The sequence below is a fragment of the Micromys minutus genome, assembly GCF_963924665.1.
Source record: "Micromys minutus genome assembly, chromosome: 2".
In the NCBI taxonomy this organism is placed as follows: Eukaryota; Metazoa; Chordata; class Mammalia; order Rodentia; family Muridae; genus Micromys; species Micromys minutus.
This window is the reverse complement of record NC_137971.1, coordinates 100924152-100943584: the sequence shown is the minus strand read 5'-3', so window position 1 is coordinate 100943584 and position 19433 is coordinate 100924152.

Genomic DNA, 19433 nt, shown 5'->3' with positions numbered 1-19433 from the left:
ACAGTACTCGAGAACATACAAACAGCTCTGAAATGAGACAGAGCTTGACATCAGAGCCCGAAGAATGCAGAAATGCTGCACATAGAAAGTGACACTGAGTAAAGGGAGGGGTTGGGGTCAGTATTCACTGTATAAGAGAAGAATAAAAGTTCAGTTTTCTATTGCTTCCTCTAAGACAAATCTCTTCTGCAACCATTCTGTCAAACTTGGTCCTACCCCTGTAACCCCACCAGAATGAAACCCAGAAAATGGTAATTTGGTGAGTTTGTTTCTTTGTTGTCGGTCTTGTGTGGTCTGTCACTGTATCCTGAGTCCTGCAAAAAGCAATGACCATACGTATAAAGCTTGGGACCTTTTACCACTGGCCCCACAGTGGTTACTCATTAAATGTATATCCAGGGAAGCCATGAGACCACTGACTGTTGCTTGTGTGTAAATCTTATTAGCTTCAGGAAGTTTTATCCAAGGCATTGATGTGGTGTCAAAAGCAGCTAAAAACAATATGAGGAAACCACTTGGCTGATTGTTTGAACTTGTTATTGTTCTGTGTTGGTTTCAGCTGAGGCTGTCCTTTCCCTTACTAACATTTTTAATGTACAGTGCTTCAAACAATGAGTGGTCTGTAGATTTTAAGATAATGATATGAAATCCCTGGGGGCCACTGTACAGAGCACTCAATATGGAAAATTTGATGCTGGAGCTCCTAACAGGGAAAGCTTGAACTTGACTTTCTTCAGTTGCTTTCTTATTTAGATTATACTCATATGGAAACTCTGTAAAGTCTACTTTTTTACAGACATGGTGTTTTAAAATTTTTCTTCAATGCAATAAAACCAATATATGGCTTTGTATAAAATATGTATGTGTATGCATGTGTGCTTGTGTGAGAAGGAACACATTCATGGAGGTCAGAGGACAGCATTTACATGCAGGAGCCTATGGAGGCCAGAAAGGCATGCTGGGTCCCTTGGAAACGAGCTTCTATGTGGTTGTGAGCCATCCTGTGTGTGCTGGGAACAGAACCAGGGTTGATGGAAAGATTACTCTTAACTACAAAGCCATCCTTTTATCTCCAAATTAATGAGTTTTAAAGCAACCTCTGAGACAACTATAGGTTTCTATTTCAATGGTCACACAAGTGTCACTGACAGAAGACCCTTTTTGGGTGAGAAAAATTTGCATTTTAACATCATGGTGTAGTATTGGCTTGTATTCACTACTCTTTAAAATAGTTTTAAAGGAGCATGCATAGAAGGAATTGTCCTATGGCATTTTCCATGCATATTTCTTCTTATTTTCCTTATTCATCAACTGCCCACTGCTTTCCTCTGCTCCACTACGTTCTCTTTCTGCTCCTCTTCCCACATCCTCTCTCTGCCTTCATTTCACATGTATTTCCATATTCATTACTTTCTGTTTTAATTCTCCCCACCATTAAGATATCTTCATCCCCCCTCAGGGTCGCTTTTCTACTATCGCATTACAAATGTGTGCACACACATATCAAATGTACTTTCCTAGAAATCCCATTCTATAGAACACATTTGTTATTCATGGATATCTATGGTAGTTCTACTTTTTAGCTACAATGAGTAGCGTAACAATAGATATGAATGTGCAAGTATCTCTGTTACACATTAATTCAGAGTCTCTTAGGTATATATCCAGGGGTGTTACAGCTGGGTCATGTTGTAGTCCTAGTTTAAGCTTTGAGGAACCTCTAGACTGATTTCTATATTTACTCTCCTGTTGTTTCTTCTGCTTACCTATTTCTGCAAGCCTTCTACAAATTGCAGCAGCTTATACTTCCCTGAGTTAGGTTCCTTCTTCCCATATATTTGCTATCTTGATGGAAGCCATTCTGACTGGGGTGAGATGGAAACTTGACTATCTTTAGTTCATTTTCTTGATGACTGATGATACTAAAGATTTACTCAAACATTTATTCAAAAAGATGCTTTTTGTGTATTTAGGCTATTTTTCTTTCTTTCTTTCTTTCTTTCTTTCTTTTTTTTTTTGCTATACAGAAGATATTTATCTTAATGCAATCCAATTTGCCAAAATTTGGGATTATTTTCTGTGCTATTAGAGTTTCTTTCTGAAAGTCTTGCCTACTCTTATATTTTGAAATGTTTTTCTTTGGCAGTTTCAAAGATTCAGGCCTTACATTAAGATCTTCCAGTCATTTTGATGGATTTTTTTTTTTTTTTTTTTTTTTGCTGTGGGGTATAGTTTACCCTTCAACATACAGGTATCTAGCTTTACCAGCAGCTATTGTTGAATAGGGTATCTTTTTCCTAGTGTATAGTTATTTGTAGAAGTATGGGTTAATTTTTTTTGGGTGGCCTTTCCTAGTTCATCCATCTATGTGCCAGGACCATGAGCTGTTTCACTGTAGCTGCAGTATACTTTGAGATCAGGTATTATGTATGATACCTCCAGCATGGCTCTTCGTGTTGGGATTGTTTTGGCAAGCCAGAGGATTTGTGCTTTTGTTTGACTTTTAGGACCCCCCCTCTCTCTCCCCTCCCTCTCTCTCTCTTTATTTTATTTTATTTTTTTGGTTCTATAAAAAGTGTAATTGGAATTTTGATAGGAATTTCATTAAATTGGTATATCACTTTGTGATATAAAAATAGCTATTTTAACAGTATTTTATCGGCTCATGAGCAGTATGATGTATCTGCATCTTTTGTGTCTTTTGTATCTATTTATCTTTTATAATTTTATTTTAGTGTGTGTGTGTGTGTGTGTGTGTGTGTGTGTGCGAGCGCGCACGCGCACATACACAAATACACATAGAGGTCAGAGGACAATTTCTGAATAGCCTTCTACTATGTGGGTCTAGGTAATTTAAATCAGATAATTGGACTTGGTGGCATGTGCCTTTACTTCTATTTCAGCTCATTGGTCCTCGTCTTCAATTCTTTTTTCTTCAGCATTTTAAGGTTTTCATTGTAGAGGTCTTCCTCCTCCTTGGTTAGGTCTATTCTCTCAGTCATCTTTCTATTTCATTGGAATGTGTTATAACATTACTTTAAAAATCTTGAATATTATTAGTATGGGCAATTTTGTCCTTTATTTTGGTTAGTTTGAATAGGGTTAGCCAGTTTTATTTTTTCAAGTAGTCAAATTTTTGTTTAATTAGTTCTATATATTTTCTCTATTGCTAAACTTCAGATCTATAGTTATTATTTCTTGCTACATGTTGTTTTGTATTTGACTTGTTTTTGTTTTCTTAAGACCTTGAGATACATGAAATCTTTAAGGACTTTCCTTGTAGAACTACATTAGGTATATCTCAAATGATCTGAGAAATTGTGCTTTCAATTTTCAGTTGATTGTAGGAATTTTTAATTTGTCCCACTTTGAGAGAAAGTTGTTCCCCGGTATGATGTCACATGCCTATACAACCCCTGCACTTGAGAGATGGAGGAGAAGCAGCAGGAGGTCACTCTCAGCCACAGAAGAAGCCTCTTGAGATCTTAGTCTTAAAAAAAAAAAATAAGAGAAAAAAAGTGTTTTGTGTAGTCTCCAAGTATTTGTGTGCTTTCTCTAGCTGTTGGTTTCCTGATTTGTCCTACTATTACCTGATAGAATAGAAAATTTTATTTTACATTTTTTTGTACTTGTTAAGGTTTGTTCTGAATGTTTTTTAATTGCTGGGTGTTTTAGAGATGATTCCATAGACTGCTGAGAAGAACTTACATTCTTTATCTTTATAAGATATTCTGTAGATACCTGTTATGTTCAATTGATCCATGGTGTGATTTAACTCTGAAATCTCTCTTGAGTTTTGGTTTGGAAGTCTTATATGGTGATGAAGAGGGTTATTCACGTCACTTACTATTATGTATCAGAACCTATTTATTATATAATCATTGCTGTTTGTTTTATGAAGTTGATAACTTAAATATTTTGTGCATATATTTGCATTAGTTAAATATTTTCTTGATGAGTTATTCCCTTATTAATATGCCATGGCCCTTCTTTATCTCAAGAATAGCCATGGCAGCTCCAGCTCAGCTGTCAATTGATTGTTTTTGTCTCTGCTCTCTGCTTCTGTCCTCTAAATAAATGGTGGTGAGGGTCATAACCAAATCCAAGAGGAGGTGATTTTTCTAAGGAGACCTATATAAGGCAGAACGGACAAACAGGGGTGGGGAAAGTGTAGGGAGCCGTGCTGGTGTTAAGGTCCTGTTCCCCAATTGGTTCTGGACCTGTCAGTAAAGAAAGCCTTAGACTAATTGCTGGGCATAAGGTACAGTCTCTGGAGGCAGGCAGGAGACACAAGGGAGAAGAAGACAGTTCATAATGCTTTGGAGAGAGGAGAACTGAGCAACCACATGAGATCTCAAAATGGAGCGGCCACACAGGCTGCTAATATGGGTGAGTGGTCAAGAGAATTTAGCAACTGAAGAATAGGGCAGGTGGGAGAGATGGAGATAAGAAATTGATAAGGGCACTCTTCCAGACATGAGATAGTAGTCTCTAGCAATTATGCCAAAAAGGCAGGTTGAAATTGAGTAACCGTCTGTGTCTTTTATCCACGAATTCAAGGGAAGTTGGGTGGGGGCTGGTAGTGCAGTCACCCCCTGGTGTAAAGGTGGGTAGAGCATAAAATCACATGCAAAAACCCAGAAAAATCCTGAAAAACCCTCACAAAAATCATAAGCTAGAAACACAAAAATAATGATGAAGGAAGCCAATAGGATATCTTCAAACGCTCACGACTCCTGAATATTTAAAACAAAAGTAAAAAACTTAAAACTATGCTTTTAGAATGCTCCACAACTTTGCAGAGGATTCACACTGCGGAATGAAATGAAGAAATTTCCCACTGAAGTTAAGTCAGATTGACAAAGTCAGCAGTGTTGGTGAGATATTAAAGAGCATGTAGAAAATTTCTTCAAGGGATTGGGATTCTGGAATGAAGGAATAAATGAATGAATGAACAAGCAAGGGATTAGAGATTTAAAAAAACCTCACAATGGAAAAAAAGTCAATAGACCAGGTCAAACATAAGAAAGGGTTATCAGGATGCAAATCAAGGCTGAGAGGAAATATTACATTCATACAGCAATAAAAACAACCAACCAAGCTTCTTAGTCTCCCAGAAAATGTAAATGAAAACTACATTATATTTTATCTCATTCCAACAGGACTGTTACTGCCCGGACCCACAGGATGGTCAACAGGGACCCGGACCACCTAGGAGAGAATGAGGGTATAGCACACGCGAAAGAGAATGACAGCAAGACAGGAGGTCCGATCAAGCTGCCACCTTTAATCTTTTTTCATGCCAGTATTATAGGGGGTGAGTAGGAAATAGGGAGGGGTAGTTTGGGGGAACTTTGGTTTGCAGGTGCAACATGTTGGCTCTGAGAAGAGGTCAGGCCACAGACAGGGGTTGCCAGGTTACATGTTCCCGAGAAGGGTCTCAGTACGTCTTGTTTTAACTTGTGGTTTGTCTAGTTTTGCTGCTGTGAAAGCTATCTTAGAAACTGTAATTTTTGATTTCTGCTGAAGCAGCTTGTGTAGCATTGCCTATGGAAAGGTCAGTTCCCAACATCTCCCCTGTTACTTTTCTAAAGAGAGAAGTTTCTCGACCATAATATTTTTAAAGAAGGGGGGTTTGATAAGGAGCTCTACGGAAACCGTACCTGTCTTAGGATCATCCTGAAATACTCCATCATCCTTGCCCGTCTCTGGGAACCAGAGCCTCTGTCTTAGGTGGACGTGGGTCCAGGAAGTTGGCTGTCTTTGGTAATCTGTTTTTCTGAAAAGCTTTCCTCATCTTCCCCTGGGAGACCTTGTCTGGTCCCCCGACTGGGGTCAATGAGATTAACAATCTCTCTTTCATGGGACGGTGTCCGGTTTCTTAGGTTGGGTGAAGATGGGCAGGGGAAGTTCGAACTCTGAGTCAAGCTGATCTTCCAAGGCCAGTCTGTGGTAATGAACCTTAATAGGCTTTTCTGCCAGCTTTTCTATCTGCTGCTTAATGAAAGAAGTTAGTTTAGTAAAAAACCCAGGGGCTGAAGGCTATGAGCAGAAGCAATCCTACTAGTGGTCCTAAAAGACTAGGCAGGAGAGTGGACAACCATGGAGAAGTTGAAAACCAATTCTTACACCAGCTTTCCTGCATTTCCCTTTCCCTCTTTTGTTTCTCAAGGCCTCCTCACACCCCTTTCACGCTATCTTCGACTAAGCCTGTCTTATCAGCACAAAAACAGCACTCTTCCTTAAGTGCTGCACAGAGGCCTCCCTGTTGTAGAAAGAGGAGGTCTAGCCCTCGTCTGTTTTGGAGGACGACCTCCGCCAGGAATGGCAAAGAGTCGGCTAAATCGTCAATTCCTTGTTGGAAGCGCTGGAGATCTTCATTCATGGTGGCGCTGAGCTCAGCATACCTAGTGTTAGAAAGAACAAGAGAAGAGATGCCGGTCCCTGCGCCAACGGTGCCGAGGCCCAGGAGTACTGAAAGGGTCAAGGAAGAAATGGGCTCCTTACGGGACCTTCAGAGGGAAGCAGGGCCATCTGTTTCTGAATTCCAAAGATGGAAACAATCCGCAGAATGATAATATATCATGTGAGGGAGCATCTGAAACAAGGATGCAAAATTCAGGTTTTTCTGAGTATGCATCATGCTACCACCAAGAAAACAAGCAAACACCAGCAATGCTTTTCAAGGATTAGGGTGGGGCTATACAATTCTGAGAGTGATGTGAATTAGTATAGATACCATGAAAAATATAGCGGGCTCTAGAGGAACTAAATAAGGAGCTATTGTATAATCTAGCCATATTCCTGGGAACATACCCAAAGAAATGTAAGTTGGCATGCTCCAGAGATTGCTGTATATCCTGTTCATTGTAGCAATGCTCAAAAAAGCCAAGTTATACAACCAGTCTACTTGGCTATCAACAGATAAATGGATGAGGAAAATGTGCTATACATCCAAAATGGAGCTTTTATTCAGACATAAAGAAGTACAAAGCTATGCCATTTTTCTGGAAAGTGGATGGAACTGGAATACACTGTGTTAAGTGAAATAAGCCAACCTGAGAAAGACAAACATTACAAGTTTTCCACATTGTGTTGAGCCTAGATATTGATAATATGTACAAGGAGAGTGGGGTTATTTAGGAAAAGGAATGGGAGGAACAGGAGAACAGGAGGAGGTGGTAGGAAGGTGTAAATATAGTCAAATTACACATGAAATCCTCCTGTCTTGGCTTACTTTCCATAACTGTGATAAGGATCATTACCAAAAGAAACTTCAGGTGGATTGAGGTTATCTGATTTGCTGTCCCACATGACTGTCCATTAAGGAAGCCAGGGAAGGAACCTGGAGCCAGGACCTTAAGCAGAAACCTTGGAGGAATATGGCTTACTGGCTCGTTCCCCATGGCTTGCTCTGTCTGCTTTCTTATCCCATCCAGGACTGCCTGCCCAGGAGTGGCACTGCCCACAGTTCACTGGGCTCTATACAATCCTTAGTCAAGAAAATGGCTGACAGATTTGCCTGCAGGCAATCTAACGGAGTATTTTCTCAATCAAGTTTTCTCTTTTCCCAGTTAGCTCTCTAGGTTGATAAAAACTTAAAGCATAAAGTATTTTGGAAAATCTTATGATTCAGAAATTTAAAACAGGCAAATCAAACTTAGTGTTCTCACTTTACAGTTTATACAACAGTGCCCCCTGATGGTTTAAGAGTTGTTGCCATTTATATTTTTGCTCCTAGCCAAACTTACTTGAGAGGTGCAGTGGTTCAAACTTGAAGCCATGGGAATTCATTGATTACCTGAGTTATTTAGCAAACTGAGATGCTAGAATCTTCTGATGAAACTGTTAACAGCTCTGTGACCAAATATCCTATTTTTGGCTGCTGCAATGCTTTGGGTGTTGCAAGGGTGGACAACTGTTGACCTTCACAAAATTTTGTAAACTTAGAATGAAATTCTTTCTCTGGGGTCCCAGACTTTGGTCATAGAGAAGTTCTGTACACTATAACCCGAGAGTTATAGAAGAGTGTGCAACTCTACTTCCTAACAGACAGTGTTTTCTCAGGTGTGCTATTGAACTCACAACCACACCTCCATTTTTCTCAATAACTAATTGCTAAATTACAGCATGTTTATGAACACATTAGTAATCTAATGTTAATGAGGATCACATCCTCAGAAAGGTGAAGGAAGCAGACATTTAAAACTGTATTCATTTTATGTTTATTGATACAATCTCTTTCTTAAACAGCCATATATAAGAATCTCCTATTCTTATTTTTGAAGACTCTTATTATTATTATTATTATTATTATTATTATTATTATTATTATTATTATTATTATGAGTGTTCTGCTTTAGTGCATAAGTACACCTGAATGCCAGAAGAGGGCATCAGATTTCCTTACAGATGATCTTAAGCCGCCACGTGGTTTCTGAGAATTGATCTCAGGGTCTCAGCAAGAGCACCCAGTGCTTTTAACTTCTAAGCCAACTTTCCTATTCTTATACTTAGATTCCTCCTTCCTCCTTTTGTTAATTTTTTTACAGGTGTTTCTTCGAGTCTCCTCAAGTTTAGGAGAGAAGGGAGTGCTAGTCTGTATCTTGATGAGTCAGGGGAAAAGGATGTGTGAAAAATAAGGCATCACATGAAGAGATGATTTCAGTTGGAGGGTAACTGAGGAATCTTCACTTCCCTCGTCGAAGTACACAAGGGTGTGCAACTTATTGGAGAGTTTAGGATTATCATGTTTGAGGGCCCCAGTTTGAAACTCAAACACAATGAAACAAGCAAGCAAGCAGAGGAACGAACTGCATGCTTTTCCCCCACCCCCAGGTCACGTCTGTGAGGCTTTGACCACACTATCACCAACTTTTATTTCACTTAGTCAAATTATAGAGACGATTATAAGTTCCTCCTCTGTAGACCATGCACGAGGCATTTTGGGACCTTTGTGCTCAGCTTGCTTAGAGCAAGCAGATCAGAGAGATGGCTTCTGTAGCCCTTTCACGCTGTGATTTCTACAGTTGCCATAGACCTTGGAAAGCAACAAGTGTGTCTTAGTCTGGACAGCAGAGGGCACACTATCCCTTTTGTGTCTGACCACTGGGTACTGAAAACTGAGTTTTGTAGCTGTAGTTGATGCTCCTGATGACAGTAAGGAGCCAAGAGGATGCTGGAAATTCATGTGGTGCAAAGGATATTTCACAGCAAAACTCTAGCTCATTAATACCCACGTGCTTTAGAGTGTAGGAGCCTTTGGCGCTGTAAGAACAACTCCCAAAATTCTCTGAAGAGCTTTGTATGTTTCTCTTGCCCATCTTGGGTATCCGCTCCTGGTTTGGAGAGAAGACACATTTATAGAGCAGTTAATGTAATAGGAACTTGATGCTTCCAGTTCGCTTTCTCTGTCCTCAAGTGATTCTTTGCATAATATGCGGCTGTACTAAGTCTATATAGGAAGTCACTGGGCTTAGGGGTTAAGGGACACACCTGGTCTTACAGCAAGCAGACATTCAAGTTCTTGTCAGTTAATTTCCCCCACTTGCTTTCCTTCTAGCAAAGGCATATTTCTTCCTCTTTCCTCTCAAAGTCTAGACAGTTAAGGCTGATGGTCAGGAGCTGGAGTGGGCATGGAGAACTTGTTTGTCTGCCTCTGCTCCCTAAGTTCCAAGGGCCTGTGGGATTCTAGGTGGGAGATTTTCCTCTGGCAAGAACTTTTCTGACTTGTATTTATGGTGGCATATGAGTGCCCCTGCTTTCACACTTGAAGCCTTTAGACTCGGTATTGAAATGTTATTCTTTATGAGTAGTTGTTAAGGGATAAGACGAATAGCTATCTAGTAAGAAGACCAGGTCTGAAAGTCAGTGGGAGAGTTGAACATCTCTATGGTAAAATGATCTTCGAGAATCCTGTAGAAGTCTCATGTGCTTCTTTTCTTTATCCTGGATACAGCCTGTCTACACACCCTAGTTGACAGAGATGTGGTTGTTGGTGAATTTCAACTAACACAGGTGGCTTGCCTTTGGGAACTCAGGGTAATGCAAATAATTCAGTACTAGAGGTTCATTTATCACAAGATGCTTTCATCTGAGATCTGGTCCAAGAGAAGACATAGTACTTTTTTTTTTTTTTTTTTTTTTTTAGGATCATTGTTTTATTTTATCTTATTTTTCTTACAACTTTATTTTTAAAAACAGAGATACATGTACAGATTATTAAAAGCATTTGAGCATAAATATATACGAATATATTTTTGTCAGTACTTGATTTTTTTTAAAGGTTTGGTAGTATGCATTGAAATCTTACTATTTACAAAGATCATAAAGTATATGTAAAACAAAACATAACATGGAAATAGTCAAAGTTTTTTTGGTGTGTAAAGATTAGACATAATGATTTTTAACTACCAAAAATTGCCACAAGGCTATCTTCTTAGCTCTTGAGTTATTAATGATTTAAGGTCTAGGTGTACCACACTCTGAGAGGGGTACACCTAGACATAGCACATTTAATGCTCATTCGGGTGCTTATTCTAGCTCAGTGGCTTTAAAAATCGTTGCTGCATCAGGATCACACAGAGACTACAGATCACCTGGATGATTTTCAAATTTAATAGGTCTGGGATTTAACCAGAGGCAATACATTCCTACCAAGTTCCTGGTTAGTGCAGATGTGCTGGTAGGCTCTCAAAAGGAGACCCACTCACTACACTGAGGGGAAGCAGGTGGAGTCACCTGCGTCTGTTCTTTGTTTCTCTTGCTCTCTTTTACTACTGTATTTCTTATTTGTTATATTCATTTTAAAAAATCTTACATAAACTTTTTAATAAAAAACCCCAGAGCATGGCCTAGACAGTTGAGCGCATGTTCGTTGAATGAGTGCTTAACTAAAGTAACACATGCAATGAAAGGGGTCGTGTCTAGACATGTCATTACTACATGCTTAGCTTCTGTAAACTCATTCTTCTGAGAAATAGGTAGTTGTTTTCAGATCGAATAAAGCTCGTGTAGAAACCAGGAAGTACATATACAGTTAGGTGAGAACTAGTGAGGTTCACATTTTGTGCACGTGTGTGCAGGGATAGAGTAAGAGGTCCACGTGTTTGAATGACGTAAAGAAGTACTGTTTGGTCTAGTTTAGATCCTGGGTGGTTTATGTAGCAATGCCTGCCTTTTGAAGTGCTTGACTTTGAGGTATGTGCCACTATGTGGGACTTTAAAGCATTTTCTGATGAAGCCAAAATAATATATGTGCTTAAGGACATTGAATACTTTATCCATGTTAACATTATCTCAACCCTTTCTAGTCTGTCACTCAAATCTTACCTGTTTAAAGAGGGGCCAGCCTTAGATCATGCATTTCATGTGATTAATGTGTTCTTTAAAACTCACTTAATCTTATGCAGTCCTTTCCCCAGGATACAACTTTGTCCTTGCTTTGTAAGATACCCCAAATTTCAGAGTGAATTCAACTCATCTTACAGTCTATGTGCTTTCTGGAAACTTGCATTAGTTTTGAAGTCTGAATAAGTTAAAAAAAAACAATGATTTTTTTGTATTATTAAACTTTTTCATATTTTACATACTGACCAGTTTCCCCTCCTGCCATTCCTCCTGATCCTTCCCAACTTCCTTACCCCAGGTCCACTCCTTCTCCCTTCCCTTCAGAAAAGAGCAGGCCTCCCAGGGACATCAACCAAACACTGCACAACAACTTACAATAAGACTAGGCCAAACTCATATCAAAGCTGGAGAAAGCAACCTAGTGGGAGGAAAAAGGTCCCAATAGAAGGCAAAAGAGTCAGTGACTCTTTATTGGTAATTCCCAACTTCAAAGTAAGGGATTGATTTTTATAGTCACCTTAAGTTGGTGCTTTAAAAAAATACTCTTGTGCATTAATGGATTTTCATTAATTTAATATTTAAATCAACTACACTTTATATTGCCTTTATGTTTTTTACTTGTTTTATTAAATTTTTTTTTGGTCAGTGGTAGCTTCTTGTAATTTACTTCTATATCCATCAATGCAACTTTAAGAATTTTTGAGCTTCTTTGACAGCAAGATTTGTAGGTTAATCATGTAATTCTTGTCCCAGATGGCAGCAATTCACTTCACTAACAAGTTCTTGTTTCTTTTATCTTTTGAGCGGATTAATATTAGGCATGTAAATCTTTCCACTTAAAATGTCTATTAGCGGTACAGAGGTGTTTATAGACCTTTTCGGAGATGGTTTATTAGCTTTTGATTTTGATACTGAAAAATTTAGGTCATGAAAATTCAGACAGTAGGGCTATCTTCATTTTGAAAAATATTGGGATTCAGTCAGAACTGCTAAGAGAATAGAGACTAAGTGTTTGCACCAGGAAAAGTACTAATTTAAGGTAATGCTTGTGTAATTAGATCAGTCTGCAATTCCACAATGTGTACACATTTCAAAAGATGTTGGGCATTATAAGTTTATAGAAATAATTTCTATAATAGCTACTAGGGAGAATAAAATCAAATGATGTTTAAAGTTTCTTTTATTGTTATTTTGTAATCCAGGTTCATTACTTTCTTTGAAATATGCCTTGTCTGTTTTTTTTTTTTTTTAATGTAGGTTGATCATTTTGAATTTTATAATACAAAACCTTTTAAGCAATGGTGCCCAGTAGCTGATAGGTACTGGAAGACATGTAATGGTGTGATACTTTTCTACATTGGCAATGAAGGGTTTTCTACTTGTACGGTATGTGCATATTTGTGATTCTTTCCTTAAACAACTGGACTTTTACTATGATGAGCTGAAGAATCTTTTTTATCCTGATATAGATCACTAAACTTTGTGTGTGTGTGTGTATGTGTGTGTGTGTGTGTGTGTGTGTGTGTGTGTGTGTGTGGCATTGGTAATAGAATCCAGGGCCTTGCATGTGCAGGGGGAATGCTCTACCAACAAGCTGCATCCTAAGGCTCTTCTCGTTTGAGGTGTGGTCTGACTAAGATACCCAGGCTTGCTTCGAACTCATTGTAATCCAGGTAGTACATGAGTGAAACATCTAAAGAAAGCAGGTATGGGAATGCTATTGCATATACAGGGCTATTTTTGTACTTGGACTTAGGACAAGGTCTCTGTACATAGACCTGGCTGTCCTGGAACTCAGTATTTAGAACAGTATGACCTGGAACTCACAGAGATCTACCTGCCTTTGCTTCTTGAGCGCTGGGATAAGAGGTATGCACTGTCCTACTCAGCAGAAAAGCAAAGCTAAAGCAATGTAAATAAACGTCAGAAAACACAAGTTTCACTGCAGGAGCAGAGGAGCGGATGTGAAGCTGTAGGTGTATTTTAGTTAATCTTCCTGTGTTGTCTCCTCTCGTACACTAATAGGCACTAACGTAGGAAGACCCTTAGCTTGCTTCCTGCCTGTGTTTCCTGTCACCGTGTATTGTACTTAAAGTCCATTGATAAAATTTAAGTTAGTGCATGTGTAAAGATGACATTCTATTTTTCTCGGAGTGTCAGGACTGCAAGTATAAAATAACACATGCTGAATTGTGGTGAAGTAGAGATTATCATATTGTTTAGAATGGGAGTGTCTGCCCCTGTGCTTGGCATTCCGAAACCTTCAGAGAAAGCTTTCCTCCGCGAGCTCAGTAGAAATTGGAGAGGTGAATTCACTTACAGTTCCTGTATTTCCCATGGTGATTTCTTTTCCTCTTTAGAACTGTTAAGAGTCTAAATATGTAGAAAGCAAAAGAAAGGAGATCCTGGGCCTGGGTCAGTGGCCAGTGGGCTCCAGACTCACTTTCCACAAGATTCCTGCTGTTCACTCTGTGAGAAACCAGAACTGCTGCCTCTTTTCTCTTCTTTAGATGTGACTTCCCTTTTATTCAGGAGCCACAGGGTAAGGTCTCCTGCCTACTCCTGCTCTTTAATCTAGGCAGAGGGTCTATCCTGCCTCCAGCACCCTGCGGCTGTATGGGCTCTGCAGTGAGAATAAAGGCTGTGGGGCAAACTCTGTCCTTAGAAGGGCAGAAGTGGAAAGACAATGTGGGAACAGTTCCCAGAGAACTGACCAGAGGAGATGCTGGAAGGGCAGATCTTCATCACAACTGCGTGTTCACCTCTGTGTGCAGACTTCCTGGGAGATAGTTTAGTGGGGAGGATGTTAGCCAGATGCAGAAGCTGTCAGTTCTTACTTTTGTTACTTGAATGTTTAAGACTGGGTAAGCTTTTAAGTCCACACTTCAGTCTTCTCATCTATCAAATGGGTATAATAAAAATATCTATTTCCTAGTGTTTTGGAGACTACATTCAATCAGAAAACTTGTAGAAATATATTGTTAATAGATGTTGACACATTACTTGGTCCTCTTTTGAAAGTTAAATTACCCTTGAAATGGATGCAGGAAAATAATGGCCATTTGCATCTTTATCGGTTCAGTTACACTGCTTCCTGGCAAAGCCCGAGATCAACTCCACAGAGCGCTGCTCCTCCTCTTGAGACATGCGGTCTGGTGGGTAAGGCACACCCATGTGGATTCCTGCTGCAGCAGGTGCAGGAGTTCTTTGCAGCACTCTGGTGTTGAGGGGAGATAGATGGACAGGTCGGCTGGGCTGGGCTATGCAGGGGAGGGAGGCATGAGCTGGGTGTGGCTGGATCTGGGGTATGTGGCAAGAGTGAGCATCCATCTCCCTAAAAGAGAAGGTGGGGTCTTAGAAACCACAGGCATCAGGCTAGCATGCCCACCATCCCCACAGTTAGCTCCTCTAATTCCTTATAGATTAGTCAAAATAACCAAAGCCATTTTGAGGTTCCTATGCCTTCATTGAGGAATAGTAACATATTAAACACCAACAGCATTCATGAGGCTTTTAATCCACGCTAAACAGACTGACCAATTAGTGCTGTCTGCGTAGGATGCTTCCTTAGGAAGGATTCAGAGGGCACTGTCCAGTCAAAGAGAACAAGGCAGCAACCGATTAGTGAGGAGCCAGCAGGGCAGAGTAAGGAGATCTAGTGGCCCTTGGTGACTGTTCTGCATTGCAGCCTGTATTTCAATCTTGGCTGTGCCACCTGTGTGAACTCTGAAACTGTGTCCCAGTGTCCTTGCCTGTAAAGCCACTGTGCCTGATTCTTGTTTGTTGTCCTAATATAGTGAATTATTACATGTGCGGTTAGAACAGTATCTGACCCATTGCAAGCAGTAATTAATAACAAATGCTGTTAGCTACTGTTAATTTCCCATATCAAAGATTAAAACTCCAAGGGGGCTTAGTGTGGGTATCAGAAGCAGAGGTGGCATCTGTAGTGCCTGGACAACCAAAGGCTCACTGTCCTCAGCTCAGGCTGATCTGGAGTCACTATGTTATACAAGTTGGCTTGTACTAGGGGCTGGGGAAGGCTTCTCTCTGTCTCTCTCCTGCAGAGGTATGGGTGATGCCACCGTCCCTGCGTACAGAACCCATTTTCATTTGTTACACTTAAGATCTAGTGGTGGGATGTTCTAGAGTGAAACAAGGGTCACGTGTCTGTGGAAGACACGCATTGCGTATTTCAGAGAGCTCTTCCTGGTCTGGCTTACTATCCAGTTCATCTGCTCTGCAAATGTTCAGTGTGACTTTTCCTTCCATCCTGGTTTCATTTACAGATTTGTGAATACTTTCTAAGGGTTCATGTGGGATGTGGATGAGAAGCTGAAAGCTTTGCTGGTGTTGGATGAACATCGATACCACAGGTCCCTTCCCTTTGGTCAGGGCTCTCTTAACGTAAGCACACATTTTTCTTCAAGGCCGTCCCTTTAGGGAGGGTCGGGCAAGCGCTCAGGTGTCCCAGGGTGTTCTGTCTTCACCTTTATGTGTTCATTTATCTGTGCACAGCAGACGTTGTACGTGGTTTCACATTGTTCTGGGATGGAACCTAGGGCTGCATACTTCATAGGCAACCACTCTTCCAACAGAACTATATCCCCAGCACTGCGCATTTCTTTCTTTCTCTCTCTCTCTCTTTCTTCTTCCTCCTTTTTATTGCTTTTGAGACAAAAGTGAATTACATAGCTAATTCTAGCCATAAACTCATGATTCTTCTTTGTTATTCTCCTAAGTCCCGGAATTATGGGTGTGTGCAACTGTTACCAGTCCTGAGGGTTCTTTTGCTCTGGATGGCAGTTGTGGGTGGGAGAACAAGGCTGGTTTCTGGAAGGCTCTATTTTTAGTGTCTAAGAGCAGTGAGCTATGCCAATAGCCGCTGTAGGAACTAACAACTGCTATTGTGATAAAACTTGGCTGGCTTTAGGTTTTGGGTTTAGGATCACAGGCCCCATGCAGACCTTGGTGACTGGGGCCATGGATGTTGTCAGCAGTTGGTGTAAAAACTCCCATCCCAGAGTCTAAGGCCATTGGCCTGGGGGACTCGACAGTTGTTTGAATGCTTCAGATGAGCAGGTTCTGAAACTCCAGGGTAAAGAGGATGGAGGAGGGTAGGGCACACGCCTATCAGTGTCCCGTGTGTTCGTCACCCTCTGAATTTCTGTGGCTTCCTTAGCTCAGGAGCTCTGACCTAAGGCCTGAAGTTTCTTTAGCTACTCTGCCAGCTCACACCTTCTCTGTGCCGTGCTTGTCTGACAGCCTAGAACTCCAGAGTCCTTTCAGGCCACTTCCTCTATCTTCCCTCAGTGTCAACAACTCTTTCAGTTCCTTTTCCCTTTTTTAGGTGTGTGTGTGTGTGTGTGTGTGTGTGTGTGTGTGTGTATGTGTGTGTGTGTGTGTGTGTGTGTGTGTGTGTGAATGGTGAAGAAAAGCAGGCTCTGTCATGTAGAGTTGGTGACCACCAGGCAAGGAGGAGAGTTACATTTTCAGGATCAGAGACATGACAGCAGTTTGAGAAAGTGTCTCAGACACACCACAGTGACAATTCTTTGATAACGCAGAAACAAAGTTATCCTTCGAACCTCATAAACCCACTGACATCTACTCACAAACAAGACCTGTGCTTACAAGTTGAAGGCTCGAGAAGGCTACCTGCAGGGACACTTGGGTGCCTGTGCTTTGTCTCTGCAGGAAAACACTGTATTCTAGTGAACACAGAACATATGATGGCAAGATCACCGCCATGTAGGCAAGAACTATGGCTTGACAGTTCTTGGTGCTCTTGAGAGATTTCGGCACAGTATTTCACTCAGCCGGGATTTTTCTAAATGCATCATAGGGCAAGTGGGCCCTGCCATCGGACAGAAGAACTGGTAAGGTTGAGTGAGCTCGGACCCTGGGAATCTCAGAGACTTGAAATTGTCAGGAGTTGAGCTTCTCCCTAGCCATTTCTTTACTTGCTCTGTGACACAGAATGATGACATCCCCCGAGAGGACTGTGGGCCGTCAGTCATGTATTGCAACGCCTGAAATCCTTTCATGCAAACAGGACATCGCTAACATCACAAACCGAGCCAATAGGAAACACCTACCCCTAAATCCCACTCCACTTCCAATGTTTATAAAGTCCTCGTCCACATGGGATCAAGCACACAAATTATTTCATTGAGGATCGTATGAGGGTGGCTCTTTACTGAGCTGTAACACTTGGGGAAGAGTCCCCTCTATGAAGCATTCATCACTGGACCTTGGACCTCTCTAGCTGGCCAGGCTCATGCTGCCTCTGCCCCTGACACTGTGATTGCGCTTGCTCAAGGGGCCTTGGCTACCTGCTCCGAGCAGGCCACCCAATCCTTTCACTTCTTTCCTACAAACAGTAACACTTTCCGCGTTCCTGGCAGGACCAGATCCCCACGAAACCCACTCATCCTTGGCTCTGCTTTGCCTTCTGGGAGGGCCCCAAATGGCAACGCAACTCAGTTGTTTGGTGTTTGTGACAAAGAAAATGAGGGAGGCTTGAAGATTTAAAATAAAAATTATAAACCACACCAAATAGTTGTTTCAATTCCTTGACAAAATCAGAGCTGTGGCACCAGAGTTCATGTGATTGAAAATTCTTAAATAGGTCAAGTTATGTCTGCTGCTGGAAAGTTGTGTTTAGAGATGTGCTTGGTTTTGTTTTTGCACTGCATTCTTCAGTAAACTGAAAGGGGGTGGGGGAGGGAGGGAGAGAGAGTACATTCCATGCAAAATGTTTTATGTTCTACAAACTTAAGTCACTTTTGTGAGTTGTTGAAAGCACCACACCCTATCCTTTGAGCTGGCATATTTGACTCAACTTTCTGAAAATTCTATTTGGAAGAAAGCATACAAGATGCAGGTTCTGTTGTGAACAGAAGCTTTGCTCAAGCATTTCCTGTGTGAGCATTCCCACTGAGTTCACCCTCTCAGTGTGAGCATTCCTACTGTGTTCACCCTCTCAGTGTGAGCATACCCAGTGTGTTGACCCTGTCAGTGTGAGCATTCCTACTGTGTTCACCCTCTCAGTGTGAGCATTCCCACTGTGTTCACCCTCAGTGTGAGCATTCCCACTGTGTTCACCCTCAGTGTGAGCATTCCCACTGTGTTCACCCTCTCAGTGTGACCATTCCTACTGTGTTCACCCTCTCAGTGTGAGCATTCCCACTGTGTTCACCCTCTCAGTGTGAGCATTCCCACTGTGTTCACCCTCAGTGTGAGCATTCCTACTGTTTTCACCCTCTCAGTGTGAGCATTCCCAGTGTGTTCACCCTCTCAGTGTGAGCATTCCCAGTGTGTTCACCCTCTCAGTGTGAGCATTCCCACTGTGTTCACCCTCTCAGTGTGAACATTCCCAGTGTGTTCACCCTGTGAGCATTCCTACTGTGTTCACCCTCTCAGTGTGAGCATTCCCACTGTGTTCACCCTGTCAGTGTGAGCATTCACCCTCTCAGTGTGAGCATTCCCACTGTGTTCACCCTCTCAGTGTGAGCATTCCCACTGTGTTCACCCTGTCAGTGTGAGCATTCACCCTCTCAGTGTGAGCATTCCCACTGTGTTCACCCTCTCAGTGTGAGCATTCCCACTGTGTTCACCCTCTGAGTGTGAGCATTTCCCCTCAACCCTCAGGATTCTTAGCACTTGACCTTCCTGACATCAGAAAAAGCACTGTCTGATTTTGGAGAGTTAAATAAATATCTGAAGTGAACGATCCAGGGAGCTTATAATCAACCTGTCATCACCATCGGGGGAGCTTCTGATGGTTTGCTTGCCTTGGTGCAGGATGAAATATCTTTATAAATTACAAAGCTTCTCTAAGGCTAAAGACACTGTCAAGAAGACAAAAGGGCAGCCAACAGATTTTGAAGGGATCTTTACCAATCCTACATCTGATAGAGGGCTAGTATCCAATATATACAAAGAACTCAAGAAGCTATACTCTACAGAATCAAATAATCCTATTAAAAATGGGGTACAGAGCTACACAAAGAATCCTCAACCAAGGAATATCAAATGGTTGAGAAGAACCTAAGGAAATGCTCAACATCCCTACTCATCAG